This window comes from Octodon degus, unplaced genomic scaffold (assembly GCF_000260255.1).
Source record: "Octodon degus isolate 3935 unplaced genomic scaffold, OctDeg1.0 scaffold00128, whole genome shotgun sequence".
Lineage (NCBI taxonomy): Eukaryota > Metazoa > Chordata > Mammalia > Rodentia > Octodontidae > Octodon > Octodon degus.
Genome location: NW_004524704.1, coordinates 62,821 through 73,656, shown reverse-complemented (window position 1 = coordinate 73,656; position 10,836 = coordinate 62,821). Strand labels below are relative to the sequence as shown.

General features: G+C 37.3%; 1 pseudogene; it reads left to right on the top strand.

Annotated features, from left to right (window-relative positions):
- The first annotated feature begins 4,028 nt into the window (after positions 1 to 4,028).
- The window catches only part of LOC101581468, a 48,875-nt pseudogene continuing 42,067 nt past the window's right edge, over positions 4,029 to 10,836 (top strand).

Genomic DNA, 10,836 nt, shown 5'->3' with positions numbered 1-10,836 from the left:
TCCAAAAAGATTGATTATAACAGGAAAAGAAGGGCTATTACATGAAAGTCTATAAAATGTTAATGTTGCATCTATGTGGTTGTAGATAGAATTTGGGAATTATTTGGTAAGCATTAGTTAGTAATAAATAAAATTGGGCTCTCAATGTTGGACTCTCCATTTCAGTGCAGAAAATTAAGCTCTTTTCTTCTTAAGTTCCAATGAAACTTTAAGAAGAGAAATATTGATCCACTTGGCTATTTCTCCACTGCTGGCTGGTAGCCAGTCTCAAGTGATCATATTTTGTATTTATTTTCCTTCTCATTAAGGAAATGGATGAAAGCAAACAACTCTGTCCCAGTGTCTTCACTTTCTCCTACACAATGCCTATGCACACAGTGAAATATCAAAGTGTTAAAGCATGAAGTTGAAGGTATCCATTGCCAAAATATTAGCCAGCATCACAGCATTCCTAGATTTTGAAGCCTTAAAGCATTTGCCAATCAGAGAATGGCACATGGAAGTTCATTAACTTGATACTGGGTACCCTGTGGAAAAGTTTATTACAAGGAATTAATATGCATGTATCAAGATAGAAAGGGCACAGTGAAGTTTTAGCAATGATCAACACAGTCACTGTATTCATTCCAGTTTCCCCAGAATTATTTCAGTCCTTTCTTCTGCTATTAGTCAGGTTCATCAAAGAAAGAGAAATCACATCAATTAATTTAAAATGATTTAGTATTAGGTTCAGCAAAGAAAGAGAAATCACATCAATTAATTTAAAATGATTTAGTATGAAGAATTATCAATTAAATGCAGGGAAACTAGAAATTTCAGAAGTTTTTGTTTGCTTATTTGAGAAAAACTATTTTGACAAGGCTGGTTTCTGTCTTTTGTGTTCAGGTGATCCTCCTGCCTCAGATTTTCTAATACTGGACAACAGGAGAGTACTGTGACACCTGTGAAGTGGCATTTAAGTAGGTGGGACTAGCTATTCACAATGTATTTTAGTCATTTTATTTTGTCTTTAGTATAGGGTCTACAGGGTCTTACTACACAGATTGGACTCATAGTGATCCTCCTGTTTTCAGCCTCCCAAGCACTGGGATTACAGGTGTGCACCACCACATCCAGTCTCAATCGTCATCTCAGCATGTCCTGGGGGCAGGGCCGGCACAGCTAGTGGTGCTAGGGATTAAACCTCAGTCCCTGCACTCTCCTAAGCAGTTGCTTTAGTCTGCTGAGCTATCTTGCCAGCTGTCTGAGTCCATTTATGCTGCTGCAATAAAATAAGTGAGTACAGATAATAAAAATGAACAGAAACTTACTTTCTCACTGCTTTGGAAGCTGAGAAATCCAAGATCGAAGCACTGGCAGAGTTGATCGTGCCAGTTGCTCTATGCTTCTATGATCATGCCTGGATATTGCATCCTCCAGAAGGGAGGAATACGGCTCCTCACAAGGCAGCAAGCAGGACAGCAAGCCACACCTTAATGGTATTAATCTCATCCATAATGCAAGGCACTTTCATGATTTAATGACCTCTTGAAGGTATTCTTACCTGCTCAAGATCACCTCTTATTACCATCACATTTCCCAGTGAATTGCAACCCTTGAACTTTGGGGAGCATGTATTAAAATCATGGCACAGAGGTAGTAAGTTCAGAAAGTAGGTTCATTGGGAGGAAGCAAGCTGGTCAGATAAAAGAGAAAGCAAAATGATTATTAAATTTAGAATTTAGTCTGAGAATTTTATAGAGTTGGAATCCTGACATCTGAGGAAGAGGGATTCCTGGGTAAAGGCGGTATACCAGGGATTTATGAGGGCACTCATGGAAGTTATGATATGTGAAGATTACAACTTGAATTATAAAATCTCTGTTCTTAAGGTGCTTCCAGTTTTGGATGAAAAGAAATAATATCTGTGAAGATAATTGTCAAATTGCAAAGTACAGTTCAAGAGTAAATTTTCAAATGAACGTAATACATTGTAAACTTATTTAGCATAAGAATTCAAATAAAATAGTCTAGGTCAGTCTATATTTTACATTGTCTGGTCATTGTCAAACTGAATGTTGTTGGACTGGGGCACTTAGACTAAGGAACTGAAAAAGTGACTGTTTGTGTCTTACAAGGATTTAAGAGCTATTTGTGATAGCCTACTTTTCCTGAGTTGACCTCAGATGATTCTAATGTGGCTAGGAAGACTGGAGCCAAGAGGAGTTGGGAAGGGTCTTTGTCACACCTCTTGAGAACTCTTCAACACACAGAGGCACAGATGTTCATTGAATACAGGGAAGAACATTGTCAGAGTATGATTCTACCTTTTTGTCTCATGGGTAAGAAACTTTTCATCATGAAGTTTATCAATCAGAAACAAGTCATACAATTCATGTTTTTTAGTCTCCAAATAGCATGTGTTTTCAGTTGGAAAATAATTTCAGGACAGCTTTTCCAGCTTTATATAAACACACAGGTGGCAAAATCAACACTTGTATTTGAATTGACTATAAAAAATTAATTATAAAACAATGACCATCAAGAATACTTCCTCTTGGCTTAGGAAAAAATTTCTTTTTTTTGCTCCATTTCATCTTAGAAAGTCGATTATGCAAATGCCACATAAATATTCTGCATTTGGCCGGAAAATAATCCCTCCCTGTGATTACTTTCTGATTATGTGGCTCACCCTTCAATCCACTCAAATAGTCCATTATGTTAATTGCATAATGTTTCATTGTCAGCAGAATATCCAAATAACACTCTTCTCATTTAAGAGAAGTTCAATCTGTAGTACAGACCTTTTCTGAAACAAAACACAGTGGCTGCCAGATAGTGTTAAAGAAAAAATAATCCCTGATACTTCATAAAGATGGTAGGAAACATTTTTTTTTGGGGGGGAGTGCTTTTCTGTGATGGAGTTTTGAGGGGAGAGAGAATCTCAAGCTACTGTTTTCCTTCACAACATGAACCCCTCAATAGGGAGAAAAAAGAGATAAAACACCTAAGTCTGGTGCCCTTATTTGAGTTTCAGAGTTCAAGTCAGTTATCTTGGATTTCTCAGTCATATTTGAACCATTTTCAGTTTCTTCCCTTTGTTACACACAACCTAAAGAGCTCTAAGACAATCTAAAGAGCTATCTCTATTTTTCCAAAGAAGTTCTTACTAAGATGTAGATCTCATTCATTTTTTAAAAATGTATTTAGTACAGGGTCTACAGGGTCTTACTACGCAGATCAGACTCATAATTATCCTCTGTTTTCAGTCTCCCAAGTGCTGGGATTACAGGTGTGTGCCACCATATGCAGTCTCATTTGCAATCTCCAAGTGTCCCAGGGACAGGACCAGCATGGTGACTTGATAGACTGGGGATAAAATCCCAGCCCCTGAACCTGCCTAAGGAGATACTTTTATCTGCTGAGCTATCTGGCTGGATTTTTTTTTTGTACCAGAGATCAAATTCAGGTCCTTGAGCTTGCCTGGCAGACACTTATTCCACTGAGCTATCTCCCCAGGGCCCTGGCTGGCCCTTCTTGTTCATATTTTACTATGATATGTTGAGCATGTTATGGATTCTGGGTCATTTATTGTTACTGGGCCATAGGGTACTCAATAAGGAACTTACCAAACACAGAAATTTGGACTTGACAGGGGATATTGCTAAAGATAAAACTTAAGCAGGTGCCTTTAGCTAAGTATAGGTGTGGTAGTGTGATATTCTTTTTAATGCACTGGAAAATTAGCCAATGACATGGTTGCTCCAACCTTTAGGTAAGGCTGAAGATTTATGATTTTTAAGAGGGGAAAATATCAGGATGTTAGAATGTGGTACCTATTTCCTCAACCTTTGCCTAATCTAAGAGAAAAGAGTGCAGATTTATTTTGGGCAGCCTTGCCTATCTCTACCTGATCCTCAACCCTGTTCTAGAAAATCCTCACCCATGTCTCCATCAGATATGGTAAAATGTTCTTTAGAACAAAGTGAATTTTAATGAACCAGATTATTAATCAATAATTTACATATGCTGTAGAGCAGTGTGTACAAATGACAGATGAAAAACTAAAGTTAACAAGAACAGGAGTGGAAAGAGCTAATGAGGAAGGGGATGACATGAATGAACCCCCTCCTGATTTCCAGGGTCCTTCCCAAATGCGTACTTGCTTGACAGAGATGTCAGTTTTGTCAGTCAGTGCTCCCACAGAAGGCAGTCTGGTATCATGGCTCAGAGTAGCCAAACCCACATTCTTGACTCCGTGTTTGCTCTTGCCCCAGGGCATAGGTCAAGGTAAAAGGGCATGAGTTGAGGTTTAAAGAAATGGGAATAGGACAAATAAAAAGGGAAGGGAACACAGAATAAAAGGTAAAATTTGGTTTCATAGAGCCAAAGAATCTATAAGATTTCTGGTTTTGGCTCCTAGGCAATTCTATGAATAGTTACCAAAATAAAGGCCCTTGAAACATTGGTATAAATATCCTGAAACAAAGATGCTGACCTGAAGATCAGGGAAGAACCACATGGAAGGAATTACCATATTTTGTTTGGAGTTCAGTAATATTTCCCGATATTTTGGCTGAACCAACAGTCATTGCTTATCCACTTATAGTCAATAGACAGGTCAAGCTGCTTTCCTTCTCTTGAGGAATTTTATGTTTTCATTCATTTGCACTCTCTTCCAACAGATATCTGATTGGTAGACAATACCCTCATTCTCTCCAGTATGGTATAAGTTTTTGTTGTTGGTTTTTTTTTTGTTTTGTTTTTTTTTTTGCATAGCAGTTGTGTGGCAGAGAAACAGTAATAAGAGGTGGGGGAGCTTTTATTAATTCTGAAGACACAGAGAGGACCCAGGGCAGGGAGATGGGCAGGTCCTCTGACTGAGACAGGGAGGATGAGACTTTATGAAGTTTTGTTAGGGTTGGAGTTTGAGGGACAGGTTCAGTGACACACAAGGAGCTGATTGGAGGCTCCCTTGTGTGGGTGGAAATGGTAAAATGAAATTGTATCCAGGGCTGGAGTGGGGAGGAGGAGGAAGTGGTCATTAGGAAGATAAGCTGTTGTTTTGGGGATTCAGGCATACTGGATCAAGGCCATGATAATTTAGTAGTTTGTACTTGTTCAGGGTCTCACTACTATATAGGACACAAAGTGATCCACATGTTCACAGCCTCCCAAGAGCTGGGATTACAAGCATGTACCACCATGCCCAGTCTCAATTGCCATCTCAGTGTGCCCCAGGGGTGGGGCTGGCAGGGCAGGTCAGGGGATCAAACCCCTAGCCCCTGCACCTGCTTGCAGGAGCTTTAACCTGCTGAGTTATTTGGCTGGCTCTACAAGTTGAGAAGTTTTTTTTTTTTTTCTTGCTCAGGCTGTCTTAAGAGCAGACCTGGCAAAGCATGTGGAGCTGGGGGTCAAACCGTGGTCCCTTGCACTTGAGTGGGTTTGCCGGATCAGGCTGCTATAAAGTATTGAGTTATCTATACAACATTCATTGACATCAGGACAAGTGGGTTTTCACTGGATGTTTAAAGCAATGTTTGGTGCAAGTAGATCCCTTCCTAACTTACTCCGATGATTTTTGTTCATGTTATTACTTTATGCAGTTCACTGCATTTTTATAATTAAATAAACACAAGAGAATGTCATTAATGCCAATGTCTGTCTTAGAACTTCAGGCTTAGATTTTAAAATTCTGTGTTTACCATTTAGATCTGTGAGAGCATCAGCATGTGTGAGTGAAGTTAAATTGATTACATGTTTTCTTTGTTGCTATATTGTACAACTTTATTGAATGTTTCCCATGAATAATTTTTTATATTAATTTTATTGAGAAAGAAATAGCAATGAGACAGTTTCAAAACAGGTTAGTTGAACAGTTAGAATAATTAATACATTGCATATTGTTGTCTTTGCAGTAGTTATTCATAGTACAAGATGCACACATGATATCTTGTCTAAACACTATTAGTTAAAAACATTCTTCTCATTAAACTAAGAGAAAGTTACCTGTATATCCATGGTAACTTGAGATATATATATATATATATATATATATATATATATATATAATTTTTTTCACTATAAAATGGCGCTTCATTTATATCCCCCTTTTTTGTTTACTTTTGTCAGAGATGGGTATTCCATTGCCATTCATATATTGTAGGTGCATGAATTCAGCACAGTAATCCAATATAGTGCAACAGTCTATAATTGTAGTGGGTTATCCACATGACTGGCAATGTCAAAAGTTGTTGACTTGAGCCTTTTACAGCTCAGCATATTAATATGGCTTTACTTTTTATACCTCCTTTTTATACTTTTCTGCTGGATGGTTAAGAGCAAGATAAAGCAAGAACTACATAACAAGGCATGTAACTTTTGTATCTGCCAAGGTTAGTCAAACCCCTCAGGGTTTAACTTGAAAGCTTGTATAGCAGTTTGTAGATCTTTTGTCAGTGTCAGCCATGTAAATGAGTCATGGCCATTGCCTGATCAATTTGCTGTCTGTGAACACCAGAAAGAATGTTTTCTCTCCATGTGGCTCTTCTTAGGCACACTCTACATCATCAATCACTTTCTTCTGTGACCCCATAATCTCCTTCATCAGAAAATTTGGGACTTAACTGAGAAACAGGATGTGATAGTACAGGTTCTCTTATGTCCTGAGTCCTCACTGACCTCACAGGCCTAGAGCCAAAGTGCTGGCTATCCTTGTAGCCCTTCTTTTTTCCTAAATTTTTTGTCTGAAAACTTAAGTTGTTAAACCTCAAGAAGAGAAGATTAATTACATTATTACCCTAAAACATAGGCTGTTGAGCTTAACATCTGTATCTGTCTGAATATCAAATGCCATAAACATAACATGGAACAGGTATTTTTCATCAATTGTTGATAGGCTAAACTTTATATCCACACATAATGTGAAAAAATAAAAAAAGTATTAGAAATAAACAATTACAAATTTTTACACAGAAATTTAGAAATCTAACTATACACAGAATTGTAGCAGAACAGTCCTATGACATTTTTCTTGTCTCTTCTATTCATTTACTATTTTTTTAAAAACAAACATTTACTTGAGAGACAGTATAGCAATAAGTGATATGGCACTAGAAGCAGTACACCTTTAGAAGACCAGAATGACAGGGACTCAAAGCATGGCCCTAGTATTACACATTGCTGTCTTCAGTACAGTTGCTTAGTTCACAGGTATTAGCATATATTGTTAGTCAGGGTGAGAATCCTACCAATTAACTGCTAGTTTCAAAAACCTGATAGAGATTCTCATAATTATTGCTTTAACCATCTTGTGTATACAAATATGTGGTTTTGCCCCTGCCATGTTTCCTAGCTTTTCTCCTTGCCCTCACTTCATAGTTTAATCCTTAAGTTCTCTTTCCATTTAGTTGTTCTATACCTTTCAATTTTTATTTCTTCTTTTGAGTTCTTCACTAGAAAGACTATATGATATTTACACATGTAGGTCTAGTTTATTTCACTTATGAGTATATTTTCAAGTGGTTTCCATTTATATATGAAGGCTTCAAGTTTATCATACTTTATAGCTGAGTAATCCTCCATTGTATAAAAATACACCTTTTTTACCCATTCCTCAGCTTATGGGCATTTTGGTTGCTTCCAAGATTTGGCTATCACAAATTGTGCTGCTATAAATATAGGTACACATATGTCACTATGATATGACATTTTCAGTTCCTCTGAGAAAATTTCCAGTATGTGGATAGCTGGTTTGAATGGGGCTTCCAGTTCTAGTTTTTTAAGGAGTCTCCTCACTGATTTCCATAATGGTTCCACCAGTCTGCATTCCCCCCAGCAGTGGAAAAGAGTTCCTTTTCCCCCGTACCCTCTCCAACATTTGTTGCTCGTTGATTTCTTCATGATAGCCATTGTTTCTGGAGTGAGATGTTATCTCGGTGTTCTTTTAATTTGCATTTCATGGATGGCTAGTAATGTGGAACATTTTTTCATGTATTTATTTGCTTCTATAATTTCATCCTCAGAGAAATGTGTGTTTATGTTGGATGCCCATTTCTGAACTGGGTCTTTAAATTTAGTGGCCCTAATGTTTTTTACTTCTTTATAAATTCTAGAGAAAAGACTTTTGTCTGAGTGCACATTAGTTAAGATGTTTCCAAACTCATCGGTTGTCTTTTCACTCTGTTGCTAACTTCTTTTGATGTGCAAACACTTCTCAACAAGAAGAGGTCCCAGTTGTTAATTCTTTCAAGTGTTACTCATGCAGTTTGGTTTTTCTTCATCAACAGTTTACATACCCCTATATCTTCAAAAGTTTCTCCTGATTTCTCTGATAGGAGATTTAGTGTTTCTCTTTTATTGTATTTTTTCCAATAATTTCATTGAGAAAAAAAATAGCAGGGAGACAGTTTCAAAATAAATTGGTGGGACAGTTTCAATAATTAACACATTGCATACATTCTTCCTAGTGGTTAATTGCTGTACAAGATGCGGACTTGATATCCTGTTTACAAACACCATTAAAACAAATCCCTCTATTCATTAAGAGAATGTAACTATATATCTATCCTAACCACTTTGAATACACAGATACCAAATGGACATTCATCTATATCCTCCTTTTTTGTTAAGTTCTATCATTTAAATATTATAGGTATGTAAACTCAGCAAAATTTTCTAAAAGCATTCAGAGGTCCATAATAGTATTGGGTCTTCCACTTCACTGGCAATGTCAGAAATTGTTGACCTGAATCCTCTACAGCTCAACATAACACCATGGCTTTACTTCTTATACTTTGTTTTTATACTTTTCTGCTGGATGATTAGCACCAAGATAAAGCAGGACATATGCAACAAGAGTTTTAGCTTTTCGGTCTCATAAGGTCAGTGAAATCCCCTCAAGATTTATCCTGAGATCCTGTACCTCAGATTGTAGAGCCTTTGACAGTGTCAGCCATGTGGATGAGTCACAGCCATTGCTTTGCCAATGAGCTCTCTGTGAAAGCCTGAGAGAATTTTTTTTCTCCATGTGACTCTCCTTAGGCACACTCTACATCATCGATCACTTTCCTCTTTCGCCCCATAATCTCCTTGATCAGAAAACTTGGGACACTACCGAGTTACATGACATTACAGTATAAGTTCTTATATGACCTGAGTCTTAAGTGAAATTGGAAGGCTAGGGCCAAAATGTTGGCTTTCCTTGTGGCCTTCCTTTTTCTCTGATTTAGGTCTGCAAACGTAGGTTGTTAACCATCCAGAAGACAAACTTATTGTTATTACCATACAACCTAGGCTGTTAAGCTTAACCTCACTATCTGTCTCAATATTAAACATCTTATGCATGACATGGAACAGGTATTTTTCATCAAGTATTGATATTTTGGAATTAGAGTCCCTATAGAATATGATGAAAAAACATTTAAAAATTAGAACATAAATTAAAAAATAGGCATACAGAATTATATACTTCTTATGTTTACACATAAGTCCAAAAATCTAACCATATACAACCTTGAAGCAGGACAGTCACACAATTCCCTTCCCTATCATTGCTTTCATTCACTACCCCCTTCTTTTTGAACAATCATCTACCTGAGAGACAGCACAGCAGCAATTGGCATGTCTAGACAAGCAACCCGTATTCAGAATACCAGAATAACAGGCACTCCAAGCATGAAACTATTATTACAGATTACCATCTTCAGTGCAGTTGCTTAGTTCACAGTTATCAGTATATCCAGTTAGTCAGGGTGAGAATCTTTCCAATTAACTGCAAGATTCAAAAATCCTCTGGAGATTCTCAGGATCAGTGACTTGCCCATCTTCTACATATAACTGTATGGCTTGACATTGTCATGTTTCCTAGCTCTTTTCCTTTCCCTCTCTTGGTTAGAAAGTCCTCGAGATCCTGCTTTCCTTTTACTTGGATTACACTTTTCTATTTGTATTTCTTCTTTTGAGTTCTTATACTAGGGAAATTATGACTTTTACACATGTGTGTCTGGTTTATTTCACTTATGAGTATATGTTCAAGTGGCATCCACTTCAATATTAAGGCTTTGAGTTTATCATTCTTAATAGCTGAATAATGCTCCATTGTGTAAAAATACCACACCTTTTTCAACCATTCCTTAGGTGATGCTTATCTTGGTTGTTTCCAAGAATTGGCTATCACAAATTGTGCTGCTATAAACATAGGCACACATATATCCCCATGATATGATGTTTTCAGATCCTCTGGGAAAATTCCCAGTAGAGGAATAGCTGGTTAAAATGGGATTTCCAGTCCAACTTTTCTAAGGAGTCTCCACAATGATTTCCATAATGGTTGCACCAATCTACATTTCCACCAGCAGTGGAGAAGGGTTCCTTTTCCTCCACAGCCTCTCCAACATTTGTTGTTGGGTGATTTCTTTATGATAGCCATTCTTTCTGGGGTGAGATGATACCTTGATGCTTTTTTAATTTGCATTTCGCAGATGGCTAGTGATGTGGAACATTTTTAAATACATTTATTTGGTTCTTTAATTTCATCCTCTGAGAAGCGTGTGTTCATCTCGGATGACCATTTCTGGATTGGGTCTTTAAATTTTGGGGCCCTGGTGTTTTTTAGTTCTTTATAAGTTCTAGAGAGCAGACCTCTGTCTGAGTACTTATTTGTCATGAGTTTTTCCAAATTTGTGGGTTGTCTTTTCACTTTGTTGATAATTTCTTTTGACGTGAAAAAACTTCTCATTAAGAGCAGGTCCCAGTTGTTAATTTTTTCAACTGTTTCCTGTGCAACTTGATTTCTGTTCATAAAGTCTTTGCCTACCCCTTTGTCTTCAAGAGTTCCTCCTACTTTCCCTTCCAGGA